We start from the raw sequence: 21628 nt of genomic DNA, 5'->3' as shown, positions 1-21628 counted from the left end.
TTTTCCTTCTCCAGTCTTCACACCTGGTTTGTTCCTTCTATGTGCTGGAAGATGCATTGGCACATGGATGTGGAGAAAACATCAGAGAGTGAACCAAGTCATGCACACCAAGAGAGATTAGATTATGTTATCACTGGGTTGTTTAGAATCATGGAATCAGAGAATCCTTAAAGTTGGGAAAGACTTTCACAATAATCAATTCCAACCATCAACCACACCATCACTATGTTCACCACTAAACCACATCCCAAGTCCCGCATCAACATGTCTTCTGAGGGATGGTGATTCTACCAGTGCCCTGGGCAACCTGTTCCAATGCTTTACAACCTTTCCCAAGAAGAAATGTTCCCTAATTTCCAATCTAAACCTCTCCTGGTGCAAGTTGAGACCTTTTCCTTTTGTCCTGTCCCTGTTCCCATGGGAGCAGAGCCGCACCTGGCTCCACCCTCCTGTCAGGGACTTGTGGAGAGCCACGAGGCTCCCCCTGAGCCTCCTTTTCTCCAGGCTGAAACCTGGAGAAACTCAAACCCACAATTTGAGTTGATTCAGAGGAACCAACAAATCTGTTTTAGGTACTGGTAAATGATGCTGGCTGCTCTTAGTAGTAAAAACCAGAAAACAAACGAGATATGCCCAGCAGCACAGTGTGGTGAGTTGTGCTAGGAAAGAGCCCACTCCAGACTCCAATGGCACAAGCATCAGCACCAGATTCTGCCTGGGATAACCTCTGTGAATTCCTCCCTCAACTTATGCAGCTGAAATAATAACTGATCCACATGAACCAAATCTTCACAGTGGGTACGTTTCTTCCCTACTGTTTCCAAACAAAAATAAAACATAAACAGTGAGAAAATATCTCATCTCTACTAATGAATGGCAGCATGAGAACTCAGCAATATGTTAAGAGAAAATCTCCCTGGTACACTGAATTACACTTTTCCTGGAGTGAAGCAAGAACCCTTGTGATTGAAAAACTCCCTTTCCAGACTCAGACATTTTTTTCATACAGTATTAAAAAAAGTATAATGTTGCAAAACTCAGCCATGAAACCAGCGGTAATAATTCTTCTCTAATGCCTCTGAAATCAAGCTACACTTACCCTGAATATTTTCAATCTGGAGTGTATGTATACACAATATTGCTAACATATCCCTGCAGTAGATGTGCAGTGTGTGCTGCAGTGCCCAGCTGCTGGCTCTGTCACCCCAGAAACTGCTGCTCCATCCCCACGGGCTGCAGGCCCCCATGGGCGCTCTGGTCTTGCACCGCTTGTGTCGGAGCGGGCGGCCCCACTGTGCTGGGCTTCTTGTTTCGCGAGATGCGCTGTAGGCTGATTCTTTGTGTGCACCGCACCCAGCGCTGCATCCGTGGCAGCGCGGGTCGCTCCCCCTGCCGTGGGGCTCCGGTCTCCCCGTGGCTGCCTCCGCTACTGCCACTGCAGCGCAGCATCTCAGGTGAGCCGCCCGCCGCGGCTGCTCCCCATGGTGCAGCGCCCATGCCGAGTTCAGAGTGGCTCAGCCCCGCAGGCGCTCCGAGCCACGGCTGCTGCCGCCATTGCAGTAGGGTCGCTGGCCCACTGTGCGTATACTTGCAGTGCCAGAACCACAGCGCACGTTTTTGCAAGTCTATATGCAGCAATCTCAGGAATTCTCTTCCCAAGTCAACAGCCTATAGTCCCCGCTTTTCTAAGAAGCATTTAAAAGGAATTATATGACCCTTTTCCCTGTATTACCTTTTAACTTGTCATTCATTCAGCGCACTGCAGCCTTTCCAGGACATCCGCGGCATTCAGTCAGCTGGACTCTCCTGTGAGGTCACCAGGGCACCGAAGCCTGCCCTTTTGCCTTTTTCCAGGACTCCTCTATATGGTCGCCTGAAGGCAGGGCCTGCTTTTTGTGCCTCCCAGGCTGTGTCGGGACTGACACCCAAATACTGCACCGACTGTGGCTCGCAGGCCCAAATCTTCTGTAAAGTCCATAGGGTCTGTAGAGTCCGTAGGGTCTGTAGAGTTCGTAGGGTCGCTGTTTGGGCATCCATTTGTTGCAGAATGGCTCTCAAGTTCAAACTTCCTTTAGGTCCCTGTTCGGGCAGCCATTTGTTGCAGAATGAGGCCTTAGTCGGGGATGAGCCATTTGTCAGTGAGGGGAGACTCGGACACTCAATATGAGTCATCAGCAAGTTCCGTTTATTGAAGAGAGCATCAGACACTTATACAGCAAGTAATAAGCTTATGAATATTCTGTAAGCCAAGTGATCTATTGGTTAAACTATACCATCAACTCTTCCTCATTCCTTTGGGCCTACATTCTCTATTTCCCACATCTCTCTGTCCACTTGTTATCATACCCAGCTAGGCCCACGGACACCCTATCTTGCAGGTGCAGGACTTGGAATTAGCCACGGCCTTGTACTTTTCCAGTCTAGTCAGCTAAATTCCCAACACACGGGGACACTGCTGAGGGTCCCCGTCCCCCTGTGCCACCCCCAGGGCCCCGACCCCCTGTCCCCGTGTCAGGCTCTGGGGTCGATCTCGTGGAACATCCTCTGGGAGAGGCTGCAGGGCCGGGGGCAGGGGGACCCGGGGGGACGGGGGGGACCCTGCTATGCACGAGCAGGGTTGGACTGCTCTGGGGGGAGCTGTGAGGGGGGGCCGGGGCAGAGTGACCTCCCCAGTGACCTCACACAGTCCCTGTGATGTCACACAGCCCACTTGTGATGTCACCACACCACCTATGATGTCACAGATCCTCCCTGAGATGTCACCATGTGATGTCAAACAGCTGCTCTGTGATGTCACAGAAGATTCTGTGATGTCACAGAGTCACCATGTGAAGTCACTGTCCTGTGATGCCACTGTCTGTTTTGTGATGTCACAGCCGGCTCTATGATGTTACACAGCCACGCAGTGATGTCACAACCCACTCTGGTGTCACAGAGCCACCTTCTGTGATGGCAGAATCCCCTCTATGGCCTCACACCCTACTCTGTGGTGTCACAACCCACTCTGTGATGTCACAACCCCCTCAGCGATGTCACAAAACCCTCTCTGTGATGTCATACTGCCACTCTGAATTGTCACAGCATGCCTTTTGAACTCAAAGCCCATTCTAGGATTTCACCGCCATGCCATGATATCACAGCCTGCCCTGTGATGTCACAGAATCCCCTCTATGATATTCTAGCTGCTCAATGACCTCATACAACAAACTCTGTGATGTCTGTGACCTGGGTCACACAGGCCCAACCTGTGACCTCACACAGCCCAGTCTGTGCTGTCACACAGCTCTTTGCTGACATCCCAGCTGCTCTGTGCCTCTATGACACAGCCACAGAGGTGCTGCTGTGACACAACCCCCTCTGGGCCATCCTACAGCCCTTGCCAGCGCTGAGCCCCTGTGAGCTCTGTCTGTGCCCTGCTGGTGTCCCTGAGGGGTCCTGGCAGTGCCCCAGCCCTGCTGGGCTGTGCACAGGAGCTGCTCCTGGCCAGAGCTGTCTCTCTGCAGCGCTGCCCTTGCCAGGAGCTGCCTCTGGGCCAGGAGCCTGGCCCAGCTCAGCAGCACAGACACAGCACAGGGACTTTATTGATCCTCTGGGGCTTTGCTGCTCTTTGCATCAGACCCAGTCCCTCAGAGCATGCACAAAGAACTTCTCAAAAACTCAAAATCAGATTAAAAGTGCAAACTCTCTTTGACTTTTAATGGGTCCCACAAAGGGACACAACTCACGTCAAAGTGTCCCCAGGCTCCAGGGAGAGCAGAACCCTGCAGGCAGTGATGGCAGCTGGGGACAAGCAAGGCAAAGGTGTGTCTGGTGCTGAGCAAATCTGGATGTGTTTCAGGAATGCAAAGGGGCAAGGCCTGAGCCCCAGCCCCTGGCCAGGCATATCCTGTCCCTCCCTCCTTGCCCAGGGCTCTTCCCGGGATGGGCACTGGCATGTGGGGATGTGCAATGCCAAGGGCAGGAGCATGGGGCGGCCCCTGCCAGGCTGCTGAGCAGGGATAAGGAGGCAATGAGGCCCCAGCCCTGCAAGGGTCACTTGTCCCCTCGTGGCCTCAGGCCCAGGCCCAGCAGCCATGGCCAAAGTGCTGCCCAAGGTGGCTCTGGCAGGGCTGTCTTGCAGCTACTGCCCATCCCTGTGCCCTGTGCAGCCCAGGGTGTCCCATGGTGTCCCTGCCCTGCGCCTCTGTCCCTGCAGGCTGTCGGCATCCGCCGGCTGCCCCACCTGCCTGGGCCCTTCCTTTGCTGACAGCTCTGCCTCCTGCCTGCCCCTGCCTGCCCACACAAAGCCTGGGGCTGCTCCAGGCTCCTGCTGGGGACGTGCTGCACCACAGCCCTGCCCTGGCAGGGAAATTCCTTTATCCTGGTGTCCAGTCTGGGTCTCCTCAGGTGCCTTTGGATTCAATTCTTTCTTTCTCTGGCTGTTTTCTACTATGTGAAAAGGATCCACCATCTCTGAAACCACCCTTCAATCCCTTCCAGGGCTCTCCTCTGCTGTCCTCACTCCCCACCCCACTGAGCACAGGGCTCCCATGTCCCTATAAATTGTCAAGTGCTTGAGGCCAGGAGCACCTGCACAAGAGGGGCAGTTCTTTTCTATAGGAAGGAAACCACAGAACCCCAGGGTTTGAAAGCAGATGAGAAACAGTCACCAGAAGCCAAGGCCAGCCAGACCTGTCTGTCCTAGCAGTTTTTGTCCTGCAGTAACCCTTAGACATTCAGAGAGTTTTGGTGGTGGAATTCCATTTCAGCCATGGGTTCCTGGACTGGAATGACAGTTCTCCATGGGAAGGAAAGGGCAGAGCCCCAGTGTTTCAATGGCTGATTAGAGGCAGCCCCACGGAGGCCAAGGCCAGCCAGACCTGTGGTCAGGGAAGAATCCTTGGAAAGACAGAATTTGGGGGGCCAAAGCCCACTTTTGTCTACGGGCATCAGGACAAGAAGAACAGTTCTTTTCCATGGGAAGGAAAGTACAGAGCCTCTGTGTTTCAAAGGCAGTTGAGATCTGACCCTCAGGAAACCAAGAGAACCTGGACAGACCTGGCAGCTTTTCTCTGGGAGCTATCCTTGGATATAAGGAATTTTGGAGGCTGATTCTCAATTTTGGCCATGGATGCCTGGACTTGAGAGATGTTTTTTTCAATGAGAAGAAAAGCACAGGCCCCCAGGTGTTTTGAAAGCAGATGAGAGGTGGTCTCCAAGAGGCCAAGGCCAGCACAGAGTGGGTTGTGTGAGGTCACAGGTAGGGCTATGACATCACAGAGTTTGTTGTGTGAGGTCAATGAGCAGCTACAGCATCACAGAGGGGATTCTGTGACATCACAAAGCAGGCTGTGACATCATGGCATGGCTGGATGACATCATAGAGCAGGCTCTGAGGTGAAAGTGTGTGCTGTGCCATTACAGAGTAGCAGTATGACATCACAGAGAGGGTTTTGTGACATCACTGAGGGGGTTGTGACATCACACAGCTGTCTGTGACATCATAGGGTAGAATGAGCGGCCACAGAGCAGATCCTGCCATCATAGAGGGTGGCTCTATGACATCAGAGAGTGGGTTGTGACATCACTGGATGGCTATGTAACATCACAGAGTTGGGCTGTGACATCACATATTGACTTTCTGACACCACAGAGTCTTTTGTGAAATCACAGTGCAGGTGCATGACATTCCAGGGAGACATCCCAGAGCTGGCTCTGTGACATCACAAGGGTGCTGCGTGATGTCCCAGAGTGGGCAGTGACATCACAGATGACTGCGTGACATTGCAAAAGGGCTGTGTGGCATCATAGGGGGTTGTGGCATCACAGATGGCTGTGTGAGGTCACTGGGGAGGTCACTCTGCCCCAGCCCCCCTCACAGTTCCCCCCAGAGCAGTCCGACCCTGCTTGTGCACAGTGGGGTCCCCTGTCCCCCCGGGTCCCCCCGCCCCCAGCCCCACAGCCTCCCCCAGAGGATGTTCCACGAGATTGACCCCAGAGCCTGACACGGGAACAGGGGGCTGGGGCCCTGGGGGTGGCACAGGGGGGACAGAGACCCCCTGGCAGCGTCCCCATGTCCCCCAGGATCAGAGCCTGGGCCAGGGCTCCTTCACCCTGTTACGAATGAGGGCTTGAGAGCGCTGAAAAAATCCCCAGCAAGGGAGCAGCAAAAACCAGATTTAATATTAAGGGACAGCAGCACAAAGTTCCTTGGCAAGAGTCACTTTGCTCCTGACTGGACACTTCAGGCACACCAAGGAAATAAGGCAGCAACAAAACCAAATCAAATCCTGTCAATCAAACCAGACATCAGCCAAGAACTCTTCCTGGGTATGTGTGAGACACAAGGCCAGTGAGGGCAAAGATAAAAGGAACATGGGCCAAAAGCTTAACAGGGCTCAAACTTAACAGGACTTAACTTATTCCTTAACTTTAACTGGTACCTTTAACTCCCCAATTTAGCAAAAGAACAGCACTTAACACTATTTAACCTTACTTAAAACCTATGAGTTAGAAATTTAACAGAGGAATTACACTTAACAATCCTTAACTCAGCTAATAAATTAAATTTAACAACTTAGAAAAAGAGCAACTCTTAGCAGCATTTAACTTTGTTTAGACCTCATGACTTATACTTACTTACTGATAACTGGCTATCTGACTGACTCAGCTATCCAAGGCACTCCAACCCCTCAGAGAGCAGCATTTCTGCCACATTTCCCCAGCACAGGCACTCCTGTGTGCACACAGAAACAAAGAGTAAGTGCAAGGCACCTGTGAGAAATTCCCCTGAGGACAGGAAATGCTCACTGTGGATCCTTTGGCATCTCCCCAGAGGGTGGAGGGTTAAACCTGGAGGAGTGGGGGGATTGGCCCAGGCTCCGTGGTTGTTCAGGATCCCCGAGTGCAGCAAACGGGAGAGTTCCCGGCTGGGAGAGGCCCCACTCAGAGGAAGTCGCTGGCCCAGGAGAGCTCCAAGGGCTCCTTTTGAAGCGCTGTTTGCAGGGCCCCACGAGAGGGGCTCCAGTCCCAGCAATGGTTCATCCTGGCTGCACTTGGCACCAACAGCTTTCTTTGGCAGTGTGAGAACTGGGATGTTGTGCCACTGAGGGAACAAAAACAGTTCTTAGGGCTGCTCCTAGAGAAACCAGGAGCTGGTTGGGCAGCAGCAGTGCCTGGAGCAGACAGTGTTTGTAATGAGCTGCAGAGGAGCTGAGCCCAGGGGCTGGTGGCCAAGGCTGAGGCCCACGGAGCATTTCTCAGCTGGCAGGGCGGCCTGAGAAGGGGAGGGGGGAAAGCAGCAGCACAGGGCCCATGGAACAGAGGGACCACTGTGACACTGTGTGGCCCTGTGAGACCAAGGGGTCGTTGTGACTCTGTGAGGCCTCATGGAATCATGGAAAGCACTGTGACATTGCTGAGCCTCATGGAACCAAAGGGACAGTACTGACACTGTGTGGCTCCATGGAATGTAGGGATCATTGTGACACTGAGAGGCCCCATCAAACCAAGGGGCCATTGTGACACTGCAAGACCTCATAGAACCTAATGGAGAGACCATTTGGGCACTGCAGAGCCTCATGGAACCAAGGTCCATTTTGACACTGAGGGAATTCACAGAATCATTGAAACTCATAGAATCATTGGGACAATGTGAGGCCCTATGGAATAAGGAAAGCATTGTGACACTGTGTGGCCTCATGGAACCAGTGAGACCATTGTGACCCTGGGGATCCTCACAGAACCAAGAAGACCATTGTGATACTGTGGGGCCTTGTGAAACCAAGAGGCCTTTGTGACACTGCAGGGCTGCATGGAACCAAAGGTCCAGGGTGATATTGCAAGGCCCCATGACATCAGTCGTCCATTGTTACACTGGGCAACCAAAGGAGACCATTGTGACACTGCAGGGCTGTATAGAACAGAGGGGCCATGGTGACATTGTGGAACTCCATTGAACCAAGGGTTCATTGTGACACTGCAGGCTTCATGGAACCAAAGCTCCAGGGTGACACAGAGTGGCCTCCTGTTATCAGTTGTCCATTGTGACACTGACACTGTGCAGCCAAAGGGAGACCATTGTGACACCACAAACCCCCAGGATCCAAAGGTCCATTGTAACATTGCAAGCTGCTTGGAACAGAGGAGTCACATGTCACTGTGGGGCCTGGGGAACTGTCGGGATCATTAGCTTATCAGAGTGACCCCGAGAAAAGTTCGAAAGTCTCTTTTCCCAGCCCGGCACTTGAAGAAGGAGTCAGGGCTCTTCATTTCTTGGTCTCAAGGTTGTTTATTTTATTTTATCTATTAAAAATTTTCTAGTGCCCTGCCGAGGTCAGCTCACAAAGACAGTTCGAGGCATTCTGCCTGCCCAAAGGGTGGTGTTATGTCTTTATACAAAAACTATGTATACAATGTTTACAATTACTTTCCAAAACCTATCACCTATGTTAGACAGCGAGCTTCTATTCTAAACCAATCTGTAAGTGCCAACAACACAGCAGAAGATGGAAGCCAAGAAGAAGGAGAAAGGCTGGACACACTTAGTTCCCTCCATCTTGCCTCCTGAACCCCCATACCAAAACCACAAAAATCTACTTTTCCACCCTGTGATAACTTCACTAATATTCTATTTAAACTGTTGTGGCTTGCTGATCATCATACAAGGTTGGTAATTTTCTCCACGGGTCATAATCAAAACCACAGGGGCATTCTGGGCTCTGTGCCAGGGTCTCTGAGACCCCTGAAAGGGGTCTTGGCTGCTCAGGACAGCTGTCACGGAAGGAGACCAGGACACCAGTTGGTTCATCATGGCCCACTTTATTGAACAAATATCAAACACTTATACAGCAAATAATAAGCTTATGAATATTCTGTAAGCCAAGCAATCTATTGGTTAAACTATAACATTAACTCATCCACATTCCTTTGAGACTACGTTCTCTATCTCTCCTGCCTCACTGTCCATTTCTTTATCATGTTTTGAGAGAATCAAGGACACATTATCTCACACCTGCAAGATTTTGAACTAACTATGGTCTTGTACTTTTCCATTCTCTATCCTGTTACAGAAACAAAAAAGGCCTCTGCCTGTCTCTGCCCTAGTTAGGACATCTTTCCCAAATTAATTCGGCTGTGTCCCCTCTCCTCAAGCCACTCTTTGACAAAACTCTCCACACTTCCCCCGTTTTGTTCTTGGGCAAGGAGACTAGTCTGCCAGGTTCTTTCTATCATTCCGCTAACCATATTTTGAATACAATTAAAAACACAAGGCAAAATAAGCAAAAGCAACAAAATCACACCCAATAACCCTATAGCATATATCACAAGGTTTCTCAGCCACGGTCCAAGTCCTAAGCCTTTAAGCCATTTGTCGATTCCTAAACCCTCTTCTTCTTTAAGATTGTGAAGTCCCTGCTGTAATTCTTTTATCTTCGCATGAATGGACACAGAGTGATTAGACAAATTCATGCAACACATTCCCTCAAACTCTTCACATCCATGACCTTGTGCTAAAAGCAAAAAATCTATAGCAGCTCTATTTTGCAAAACGGCATGATTAACACTTTGCACATCTGCAGTTAGCATATCTAAAATTTGTGACGTTTTATCTAGCTCATCCTTGGCCCAGCATCCCAACTGTTTTGCTGAGTTCATAGCTTTATTTCCAGCTCCTCCCGGCAAGACAGTTGAGACCATCACTTGTTTTAACTCAGTCCAAAACTGTGGGCTCCCTATCCGGCTGCAGTCTAAGTTATGCAGGCTGCGTCTCCTCCTGCTTGAATTTTGACTGAGTTGCATTAATGAAGACACACTGGGGTGAAACAATGACAATTTTCCCAAATAACAAGGTCCACCCTGTGGCCTGACTGGTATACCATTCCAAGCTCTGTCTCCACAGATTAAAAATATCCCTGCCGGTAGTTTCCTCGGTGTCCTGATGGTAGTGCCTTTACATTGACTATAAACCTGTTTGGATACTGTATCCAAACTGAGGGATGAATCCAAGGTAGCCCATGCGTCTCTAGGCCGATGTAAATTCTGTGGATCTAAGGGCTCAAAACTAAACCATCCACCATTTGAGGTGTTAGTTATACTGGCATTTGCACTTCCAAAGAGATCTAGTTCCTCTGGAGGAGAATGCAGGGTAGTATTAAGCGATAAGACTATCAAGCATTGGCGGTAACTGTCACTCTGACTTGCGGCATAACCTGGCGTGGGTGGTTTAATGTTAGTCAGATTGCGCATGCATAAAGTTTGATTATTAATCAGACTGCAAAATTCCCGAGGAGACCACACTGGAAGACCCACCAAACATGTTCGAAATGGATTAGTAACCCCCCTAAGGCTAAAACAAAGTGATGATTGGTTAGTTTAATTAGCAAGCGTTATCCATATGTTATCTCTAGGCTAATTAAAGCGCGTTACTCCTACTGCCCCATCCGCCACAGCACTAAGCAGTATAACAAAAATAAGCCTCATTTTTCTGTTTTCTTTCTCACTCTCCCTTTCTTATCTGTCTTTAACTTTACTGATCCTAACTTTTGCAATCCCAATCCCTGAAAAGTCTCAATGCAGGAGTCCAATGCCTTATCGGGATCTCCTTCAATGGGTCCTACTACAGAATGCTGTGTTAAGGGCACCAATTTTCTACACCTGGCAGAAGCTATATATGACTTGCTTTGAGCTTTAACTCTTTTCAGAATACACTGTACCTCCCACCGGTAATAGGCCAAGATTTTCTGCTCGGGTGACTCAAAAAGACTTAAAGCTAGGACCGTATCTAGCCCCGTCTGTCTCCTTAGTTCCCTCTGCCAGTCTTCCCCCCATGTGTAGTTATGCTTACAGGTATTACACCATAAATCCCAGATCCCGGACTGTTCTAACCAAAAGGTTCTACCACAACCCCCACAATATAGAGCTACCCACGCAGCACAACAGGGGCTGCGACACTCAAGGCAGCGTTCCCTCGCTTGTCCTTTTATGCGGAAGGTCGATAGTGCTTCAACAGTGCCAATCAGCTCCCTGGCCATCCGGTAGTGGCGTGTCACTGCTCTGTCCACCGCTTTCGAGTGTCCCTTCAGCTGCAGCAATAAGGGTTGCAAGATCAGCAGCAGCTTCTTCTTCAGGCGCTCCTTGTCCCCCTCCGTAAGGTTGTCCACCAGATGCTGCATCAAAGACAGGTTTAGACCACTTGACAGGCACCCACAAAGGCCCTGTTGGTGAGGAAACACAAAGATATCCCCGACCCCAGTACAGTACTTTTGCGGGCTTTTCCCATATCCCTGTGCTTGGGTTTTTATACTTCACCCAGACCTCCGTTTCCTTAATAGCTTCCTGACTTGACCTTGGGTGATGTTTAACTGCAGGGGGGCCATCGTCCTCCCCAAAAACACATAAATGATTGATCACATACAAAACCTTAGCCAGGCATGCTTGTGGGTCCTTTAAATCCTGGTGTTTGTCAATGTACTGTTTAAGGGTATCATTTGCTCTTTCTACTATCGCCTGTCCTGTGGGGGAATGTGGAATACCTGTCACATGCTTGACAGACCATTGGTCCAAAAACTTTCGGACCCTAGCACTTGTGTAGGCCGGGCCATTATCTGTTTTGATACCTTTTGGGACTCCCATGACAGCAAAGCAGCTCAATAAGTGCCTGATCACGTGTATTGCTTTCTCTCCTCCCTGTGCTGTAGCCCATATGTAGTGGCTATATGTATCTATGGTGACATGCACATACTTGAGCCTACCAAACTTGGCTACATGCGTGACATCCATTTGCCACTTCTCATTCATTTCCAAACCTCGAGGATTAACTCTGCAGCCCAGGCCTATTCCCCCATTATGATAACTGCATATTGGACAAGCCCTGACAATGGCCTTGGCTTCTGACAAGCCCAGATCAAAGCTCCTTGCCAACCCTTTTGCATTTTGATGGTACCTACTATGGGCTTCTCTTGCCAATGTATGCTTATCAACAGGACAAGAGTTATCAATGGGTAAGGTAACCAATTTATCTGCACGCTCATTTCCTTCTCCTAGGCTCTCAGACCACTTGTGGCTCCTAATATGGATTAGAGTACACTGCACTTCTGTCCTGGAGAGCTTTCCTTAATTGAACCAGTAACTCATACAGCCGTTTGTTATTCACTTCCTTAATTGCTGCTCCTTCTATACACCTGGCTACTCCAGCGACATACATGGAGTCTGTGACCACATTCAAGGGCTCATGCAAATTAGACATTGCCCATACTATTGCTAACAATTCTAAGGTTTGTAGGCTGTCTGCAGGGTCTGCTGTAACAAGTTGATGCTTCCATTGTCCTTTTTCTTGCCAAATGACAGCAGCATGTCTCGATTTCTTCCCTGTGTCTGTGAAGGCTGTGGTGGCTCCTTCTATGGGGCGCTCCCTTCTCAGCGGCCGAGTGATCCAATCCCATTCTGTCATCCATTGCAGGACTCTGGGCACTAACTTGCTTGTCTCCACCTTTGCAGATGATGTCAATAATGCTTCCTGTAAGTCCACTGAATTAACCAGGTACCAGTCCAGCGTCTCTTTTTCCATGGGTATCCTAATGGTGGCAGGTTCTTGACCGTCCACTTCAGTAATTCTGAGACGGCCTTTTTTGATCAGTGCAGCCAATTGTTCAATTTTTGCAAATATTGTTCTCTTATGTTGTAATGGTGGTGACAGCCATTCCAATACCCGTATCTCCCCTGTTTTGTTTTCATACTGAGAGAGCGCCAAGCATGTGACAAGGACTATTCCAAACGGTGAGGTCAACAGGGCAATCTAGCTCTCGACGAGACACATACCCTTGTTGTACATAACTACTGATATGCTGTAGGGCGGTATGGTGTTCCTCTGTGAGGCATACAGGGGTAGTGGGGTCAGTGCCCTTTAACAAGGGTCGTAGGGTCTCCAACAAGTGATTTGGTACTCCCACTATGGGTTTTAGCCACTGTAAGTCTCCTAGCAACTTTTGAGCATCATGTAGAGTCTTAATGTCCAAGTGCAGTTCTAATTTTTGGGGTACCACTGTTTGGTTCATTAGAGTCCATCCCAATAACTTCCATGGTTTCGTAGTCTGAATTTTCTCTGTGGCAATAACAAGTGAGGCTGCTGCAATAGTGTCTTTGATGCTGTCAACTTGCAAAGGGGAAAATGGCTGTTGCTGCGCGAACAAAATATCATCCATGTAATGATATATTATGGTAGCTGGCCACTGCTGACGTAATGGCTGTAATGCAGCATCAACATAAAGCTGACACAACGTGGGCGAGTTGCGCATCCCCTGTGGCAATGTCGTCCACTCAAATCTATTGTCTGGTTCCCCATGATTTATTGCTGGTAGGGTAAAGGCAAACATCTTCATGTCATCGGGATGCAGTCCAATAGTGAAGAAACAGTCCTTTAAATCGATGATTAAAAGTGGCCAATCTTGAGGGATCATGGCTGGGTTCGGAAGACCAGGTTGCAAGGCCCCCATCGGTTCCATCTGGTCATTCACAGCTCGTAGATTGTGTACCAGGCGGTATTTCCCTGACTTCTTCTTGATCACAAAAATGGGTGTGTTCAAGGGACTCATTGAGAGTTGTAAATGCCCCTGCTCATATTGCTCCTTCACCAATTCATGGGCATGTATAAGACTCTCCCCTTTCCAGGGCCATTGCTTAACCATCACCGGTGTATCTGTTTTCCAGGTGAGGGGAATGGGGAAAGTCCAAGCAATGGCAATTACCCCAAAGGGTGTTGATTGGTCAACACCACCTCCAGCTGTGTTAAAACATCCCTGCCAATCAGGCAAGAACTGTAGGGGGCAACTGAGCGACTGAAAACACAACAGACACTTGTTGCCCATCAATCCGCATTGATAGAGGTGGTGTTTTGCTTGCCAAAGTAAGTCCTCCTACTCCCGTGAGCATGTTTGTTGATGGGAGCAGGGGCCAGTGTTGTAGCCATGCTTCTGGCGATATAATGCTGGTGTCTGCTCCCCGTATCCAATAATCCATAAAGGGTTATGCTCTGGTGTCCATGGGTAATTTCAACTCTTTGTTTTGGCCTCTCTTGAAGATTTACAGTCAGGAGTGTAATACCAGTAGAGCCAAAACCCTTTCCATCACGCTTCTGTCCAGTAAGCGATGGAATACTCGATGTCATCTGTGGTAATGGTATCAATTGTGTGATGCGTTATCCTTTGGTTATCTTTATCGGGGTATAAGGGGTGTAAGCCATGATTTGTATTTCTCCGGTATAGTCCGCATCTATGACCCCAGGTAATACAAATACTCCCAGCATAGATGTTGAAGAGCATCCGAGCAATAAGGCTCCACATTTTTGTCCTTGTAGCGTGAGAGGGCCGTTTACTCCAGTTGGTATCTTTTCCGGGCGATTTGTCATTAATGTGACATCTACTGCTGCTGATATGTCCAAGCCGAGGCTCCCTGCTGTTGCTGGCTGCAGACAGGAGGTGGCGCTGATGTCACGGCTGCAACTTGTGTCTGGGCGCGGCCAGCCTGCGCGCTCTGCCGACCGTTTCCCGATTGGCGCCGGCAAGCCGTAGTGTTGTGGGAGCTGGATAGGCAGTTTTGGCACCACAAGCCAGTCGCTCTGCATTCTCGGCGCATGTGTCACCCACTGCCGCATCGGTAACATCTGGGGTATGTCCTTTAGCCTCCCTGCGTGACTGCCATTGAGCTGTTTCGGAGAGGAGCAAGAGTGGCTAGCACTTGGTTTGGAGTGGATTCTGCTTGCTTTTGCAGCCCTACTCCTAATTCCTTTATTGCATCTACTAAAAATACTTGAGAGGCTGCTGGCTGTAATGCCATTCGTTCTAATGCTTCCTCAATGGTCCAATTTGCTCCCAGAGTGGCTAGCACCCTTTGCGTGGCCGGATTGCTATTCTGTAAAGCACACTGCTTCAATAGCGCCCCCTTCATTTATTCTGCTTTACCGGCCCGGTCTATAGCTGCGGCTGCTTTGTCAATAAAACTCCCGAATGATTCCTCTCTCCCTTGTTTTATGCTCATGTACGCCGGCAGCCCTCCTGGCTCTTTACCCTTTCTATGGCCGCACGTACCAACCGCATGGCTTCTCTGAGCTTATCTGGTCCTGATATCAACTTTACCTCTGTGCGCAGGTATGCCCCTAAGCCCATCAACTCATCCACCGTCACCCCCTGCAGTGGGTCCCCCTGAGCTCTCTGTGTCCCGACCGACTCGTTAACTAAAGCCTGCCAATGTGCATGAAACAACAATTGCTGTTGCTGAGTGAATATTAGCCGCACTATTCCCCTTAAATCATTCGGGCACAAAATTTGCGTGTTAAAGAGGTAATCCAGCATTTGCCTAACAGGTTCACATTTCACCCCAAACTGGCTGACTGTAGGCCACAACTGAGATAACAACTTCCAGTCTAATGGGGTATACTCCGCCAAATTCTGTGTATGGTTCCCCTGAGCATCATATTGTGGCTTGTATGTGACCAGGCAAGCTAGAGCGGTAGCTGCCTCCATTGCCTCATTATCCCCCATGTGCATTGCCTCCCTTGCCAGAGTGGCGCAGGCCTCCCTCCTTTGTTTGGCCATCTGCCACCATGGGTCACTGAGTGGCTCTGGTTTATGACCTGGCTCTGCGAGACTTCTGCGCTATTGGCGCCTCTGCGCAGGCTGTTTGGGTGGGGTAGGTGGCAGGCTCGGCTCGCACTCTCGGTGGGGGGGCGGTACGCTCAGTCCGCGTTCCCTGTGGGGGGGCAGCAGGCTCAGCTCGCACTCTCGGTTTCTGCAGGGGGGCAGCGGGCTCCACTCGTGCTCTCCGCCGGGGGGCAGTGGGCTCTGCTCTCTCCCCCTACGGGGAGGTGGTGGGCTCGGCTCGCGCTCCGCACGGGGGGGTGGTGGGCTCCGCTCTCTCCCCCTACGGGGAGGCGGTGGGCTCCGCTCTCTCCCCCTACGGGGAGGCGGCGGGCTTCGCTCGCGCCCCCCTCTCCCTCTAGCCCCCAGCTCGTCCTCCTCCTCCTCTGACAGAGGAGGTGCAGACGGCCCTGCCGCGCCTGTAACCTGATCCGGCATTCCATCCTGTTGTGAATCCAATGGTATTAACACCTTGTTTACCGAAGGCGCGAGAGGGTTGTCCTCACAACCATAGCCTATATTCTTCTTATGAGCTTGTGTAGCCGTTTCTGCCGCCTTACGCTCAGAAACATGTTGCAGTAATGAGTTATGTACTACACGCCATAGCTTGCCCAATTTCTTTGCTGTTTTATCATCTTCTAACACCGCCTCCCACAGTATATCCCGAAACTTTCTCCATTCAGCAAGTTCATGAACTGTGTGTGGGTTGAGAAACACTCCTCTAGCATAACCATAGGCTAGCAACCCTGGGAGCTCCTTTTTTAAATCTATACATTTTACTCCTCGCCTTTCTAAATACGCGGCAAAGAGTTCCTATGTGGCTTGCCTATCCATACCTCTTATTAATTTTTCGTGAGCGCTCTTGCAGCTTTCCAGGCTCCGGCCGCACGTGGGTGGCTTGAGTCACCGATGTGAACCCCAAGGGTGCTTCAAAGGTCCGGCACCGTCTCGGCTGCGAACGAGACCCAGCTCCAACTTCCTTGACCGTGGCGTGCTCTTTTCCCTTTTTCTTTTATTTTGAGACGAGGGGTTCAACGTTCGAGGTCACCATGTGTCGGAGGAAGGAGACCACACACCAGTTGGTTCATCATGGCCCGCTTTATTGAAAAAGTATCAAACACTTATACAGCAAATAATAAGCTTATGAATATTCTGTAAGCCAAGCAATCTATTGGTTAAACTATAGCATTAACTCATCCACATTCCTTTGAGACTACATTCTCTATCTCTCCTGCCTCACTGTCCATTTCTTTATCATGTTTTGAGAGAATCAAGGACACATTATCTCACACCTGCAAGATTTGGAACTAACTATGGTCTTGTACTTTTCCATTCTCTATCCTGCTACACATGCAAAAAAGGCCTCTGCCTGTCTCTGCCCTAGTTAGGACATCTTTCCCAAATTAATTCGGCTGTGTCCTCTCTCCTCAAGCCACTCTTTGACAAAACTCTCCACACTCGGGACCCCGCCGCTGGTCACAGCAGCCCCTGCCTGGCTCCTGCCTGACCACACCATGGGCATCCACGGCTGCTCCTGGCCATGGAGCTCAGCCAGCGCTGCTGCTGGCTGGGCTTTGCTGCTGCTGCCACCCAGACACTGGCTTTCAGTTCCATCTCTTTATTGCAATAGAAGAAGGGGTCATCAGCCACTTGTGCAGAGGTGGGTCAATGTCTGTGTTGTTTAGTGAGCATGGCCAGGGGGCTCGGGGCAGAGGAAATGACATGCTGGACTCAGGAGGGGCTGGAGGGTGCTGGGCTGCTCCTGGTTGTGAGAGTCTATCCGAAAATCTTTCATTTTTTGCCTCACAATTGTCATGAGAAAAGACCACCAAAAGGTTAAAAACTCTTGAGCCAGATGGGAGAGAAAGTCTCATGCTTATTCAGTATGTTCACATGTGGTGTTTGCAGAACATGCCATGCTGTATTTGAAAGGGGCATGCTGCTGTTTTCTGAACAATGGATCTGTACTTTCTCCTTACCTCCTGACTTGGCTGGTCTGAGCTCTGGGGTGGCTCCCCCCTCCAAGAGAAGATCCCTCTTGCCTGCCTGCAACCACCATGACAAACAAACAGAGATGCAAATCCTCTCATAAAGGAGCCAAGACAAGACAAGAAACCTCCTTGGCACCCCGCTGGCACCCCCTTCCAGAGACTGGGACTCACCATCCCTCCCCCTGCTTGGGGAGGTGGGGAAAAACTGCCCAGAATAAATGTACCTGTGAGCATCTGGCCATGAAAACAATGGAATAACCTCTCCCCCTCCTCCTCTTCCTATTCTTTTCCCCTCCATGGAAACCTAATTTTGGCCGCCCTTCCCTCAACGAAAAACGGTATATTTTTGGGGTGCAATCCAACCGTCCTCTGAGATCTTCCTGAGACGTGCACCAGTGAGTTTTGACGGCTGGACCCCCGAAGGACAACAACACCTTCTTTCCTCCCCCTTCCCTTGTCTTACCCTTTTCTTCCCCAGATTCCCTAAACAAACGCATATTCTGTTGTGGTTATTATCAATACAATTGCATTTTGTTGATTTGTTACTGCAAAGCCCCTGTGCCTTGTTGGTTATTTTTGCACCAAAAAATCATCCGTCACCTGTTCATTCGGGCGGACCTTGACAACAGCGCACTCGTTCGTATCCCACCCGGAGCTTTTCTGAGCCCTTGTTCCTGCAGCTGAGCTCGAGGCCAGACCACAGGACTTGCTGACCCGTGGTCTCCCTGAGGCTTCTCTTCTGCAGGTGCCCTCCAGGCCAGACCACAATCCTTGACGGGAGTCTCCTGTCCTTGTGGCAGGAGCCCTTGAGACCGAGTGCAGGACTTGCTGTCCTGCAGCCTTCCTGAGGCTTCTCTCTTGAAGGTGCCTTCCAGGCACAACTGCAGGACTTGGTGACTTGGAGCTTTTCCAAGGCATCCCTCCTGCAAGTTGCCACAAATCCAGTCAAAGAAATGGAGCAGAGACCCCCAATAGTGCCCAAGATGGCCTGGGTGGAGGAGGAGGAAGAAGGCCATGGAGCTGCCCCATCACAGGAGACTGAGGAGGTGGTGCCGTTCCATCCATCGCAGGAGGGTGAGTGGCAGAGCCTGACTGTGGGACTGGTGACTGCAGCCAGCTTGGCGCCATGCCATGCCATGCCATGCCACGCCACGCCATGCCATGCCATGCCATGCCATGCCATGCCATGCCATGCCATGCCATGCCATGCCATGCCATGCCATGCCATGCCACGCCATGCTATCCCCTGGGGACATGCCCACGGACAGGACAGAACAGGGGCCGGGCAGACACCCCACAGTGGCCGTGCTCCATCCCCTGGGGCATCCCGGGACTCTCTCTGCCTGGGGAGCGCAGGGCTGGGCCGTGTTCTCCGGCCTCTCCCGCAGCCCCTCAGCTCTGGCTGCGCTTGCTCTTTGCCAGATGCAGCCCTGGAGCGCACACAAGAGCAGGAATGCAGCCGTGGCCGCTTCCGCAGAACAGCCCAGGTACCTGCAGCCACCCCCACCTGGGCTGGGCCTGCTGTCCCTGCTCAGCCCAGCACCGTGTGTGCAGCACTCCACGAAACATCCTCGGCTTCCTGCCCTTCTCCCACAGTTTGTCTGCAAATTCATAAAGAGAATGCAGGAGGAAGCTCGCTGCCCTCTCGCAGCCACAGCTGCCAGGATGGTGCCCATGCCCTGTGCTGCTGCCTGGGCCCAGCCCTGTGCAGCTCCGGGCTCCTGCCGGCCGGCTCCCCTGTCACTGCCCTGTGCCTTTCAGGTCCTCGAGTGCCTGGACTTGAGGGAATGCAGTGACAGCATTCTGGAGATCCTGGCACAGAACCTGCAGAGCGAGCACATGGCCAGGCGTTACTTGGCACTCCGAGGCCTCGTAGTGCTGGGCAAGAATCCCTTGATGGTGAGAAGGGGGCAGTGGCTGAAGCCGTGCAGGCAGCGTGGGGCTGGGCAACGCAGTCGCTTGGCCTTGCCTGGGCTTCGGGCGCTGGAGTAGCTGCTCCCAGCTCTCCTGCCTCCCGCTTCAGCTGCCCCAGTGCTCCGCAACAGGTCTTTGGCCTCCGGGCCCTGCGGCAGCAGGGTGGCCTTTCACAAACTTGTGTTCCACAGAGGCTGAAAAAATGTGGAGCCTGACTGAAAGTCTTGTCGAGTTCCTGTGGGATGCAGATGGAGAGATAGTTAGCATGACAGTCATGCTACTCAGCTTTATCATCTTGGACAATGACATGCTGATGCCCAGCCCCATCACACTGCAGCTGCTTGAGGCACTCCTGCCACTCTTTGACCACATAAGGCTCACTGCTCCCATCCACTGCCGCTGGGTGCTGTCTGGACACTTAGTGCCCTGTGAATTTGCAGGCCTGTGCCAGGCTGAGCCCCGTGCAGTCGATGTTGAGGTCTTTATTTCTTCCTTCCATACAGAACCACAGCCAGGTGCAGCGGCTCTCCATACTGCTCTTCCGAACACTGGTGACTCTTCCAGAAAGGGAAAAGGAAAAAAAGGCCCTGAAGACACCTCTCTGCCAGAGCCTGCTGCCCCTCTTTTTCCACTGCCATGATGAGAAGCGGCTTGTGGCACAGGTGAGGACCCGTGGGCTGCTGCTGTTCCCCTGGCAGGGGGCTCGGCTGCCTCCTGCTCTGGCACCTGCCGAGCTGCAGCCTCCTCCAGGCCTTGGCACAGGGACGCAGGTCCTGCACTCTGCACTGTGGGGCCATCTCCAAGTCTCTGCTGCTCCCCAGGCTTCTCAGGAAACGCTGCTTTGTGTGGCCGAGTTCTTAAACAAAAGGGATCTTGAAAGACTGGTGAAGTGGCAGAATCTGTGGAAGTTCAGCGAGCGCCTGGTAAGGAGGCCCTGCAAGCCCCAGCCTCAGCCCGAAGAAGCCCCCTGAGCGCAGTGCTCAGTGTGCAGGACGGGCAGCTGTGCCCCTGCCCGGTGCTGCACGCAGAGGCCGCGCGGTCTCTTCTCCTAGCTCACGATGGAGCCCCGGCCCGGCGGGGCTGCGGGGCGGGCCGGCACCGCGGCTCCCCGGGCAGCAGCCGGCCCTCTGCCCCCTCCCCTCGGGAGCCCGGCGCCGGCCGCTGCTGGCCGCGCCTCAGGGCTGTGCGGCCAGGGGAGACCGGGGCTGGGCGCAGGCAGCGCCCGGCCCAGGGGCTGAGCCCGCGCCAACCCTTCCCTCCTGCCGCTCTCTGCAGCTGGCCGAGGACAGGAGCAGAGCGGCCGAGCACCTGCACCGGGCCCTGCCCTACCTGCAGAGCCCACAGGAGTCCCTGCGAGCGGCAGCCATCAGATTCATGGGTAAGCCACAAGCCCGGGCTCCCTCCCCGGCCCGGCCCGCCGCAGCTCAGCCCCGGCCCCGCCTGCTGCCCCGGCAGCGCCAGCCGGGCCCGGCTCCGTGGAGCCCCGCCTGGCCCGGGCTTTGCTGCTGCCGCCCTCTGGCAGCCGTGCCCTGGGGCGGCAGCGTGCGGCAAGGGCCGGGCTGAGCCCTGCCGGGCCAGCAGCCCGTGTGGCCACAGCGCCGGCAGCGCCGCTGGCAGGGAGCTGTGCCGCTGGCGCCGTGACAGGCTCTGTGTTCACAGGCATGGCCGGGCGGCACCTGAGGGGGAAGAAGGAAGAGCTCCGGCTCATGAGCAACGGTGAGTGAGGGCAGCGGGCTGACAGCGGGGGCTGCCTGGGGAGCTGCAAGCCCTGCCCCGGCTGCGGAGGGCTCTGCTCCCTGTGCGGATGAGGGGCAGCGTGGGCAGAGCACACAGAGATTTCAGGGCCACCTGGGCGATTCGTGGCCAGCAGCTTCGGGCTGCTCCCGTTGGTCCCTGCTCCCTCCTGGCCATGGCTAGAGCCGGCTGGGATGGCCCGGGCAGGGGGATCTCCTCGGCTCCTCGCAGATCCGGGATCTGACCATGGCTCTGTTCCTTTCTCTTTCAGCCCTTGAACACCTGACAGAGGACACCAGCAGTGCGGTGCCAGACGTCGCACGTCAAACATTGTATGTCCTCCAGGCACTGCAGAGTGAGTGATATTCCGTCTTCCAG

This window comes from Zonotrichia albicollis, chromosome 9, assembly GCF_047830755.1.
Source record: "Zonotrichia albicollis isolate bZonAlb1 chromosome 9, bZonAlb1.hap1, whole genome shotgun sequence".
Classification (NCBI taxonomy): domain Eukaryota; kingdom Metazoa; phylum Chordata; class Aves; order Passeriformes; family Passerellidae; genus Zonotrichia; species Zonotrichia albicollis.
This window is presented reverse-complemented; position numbering follows the sequence as displayed.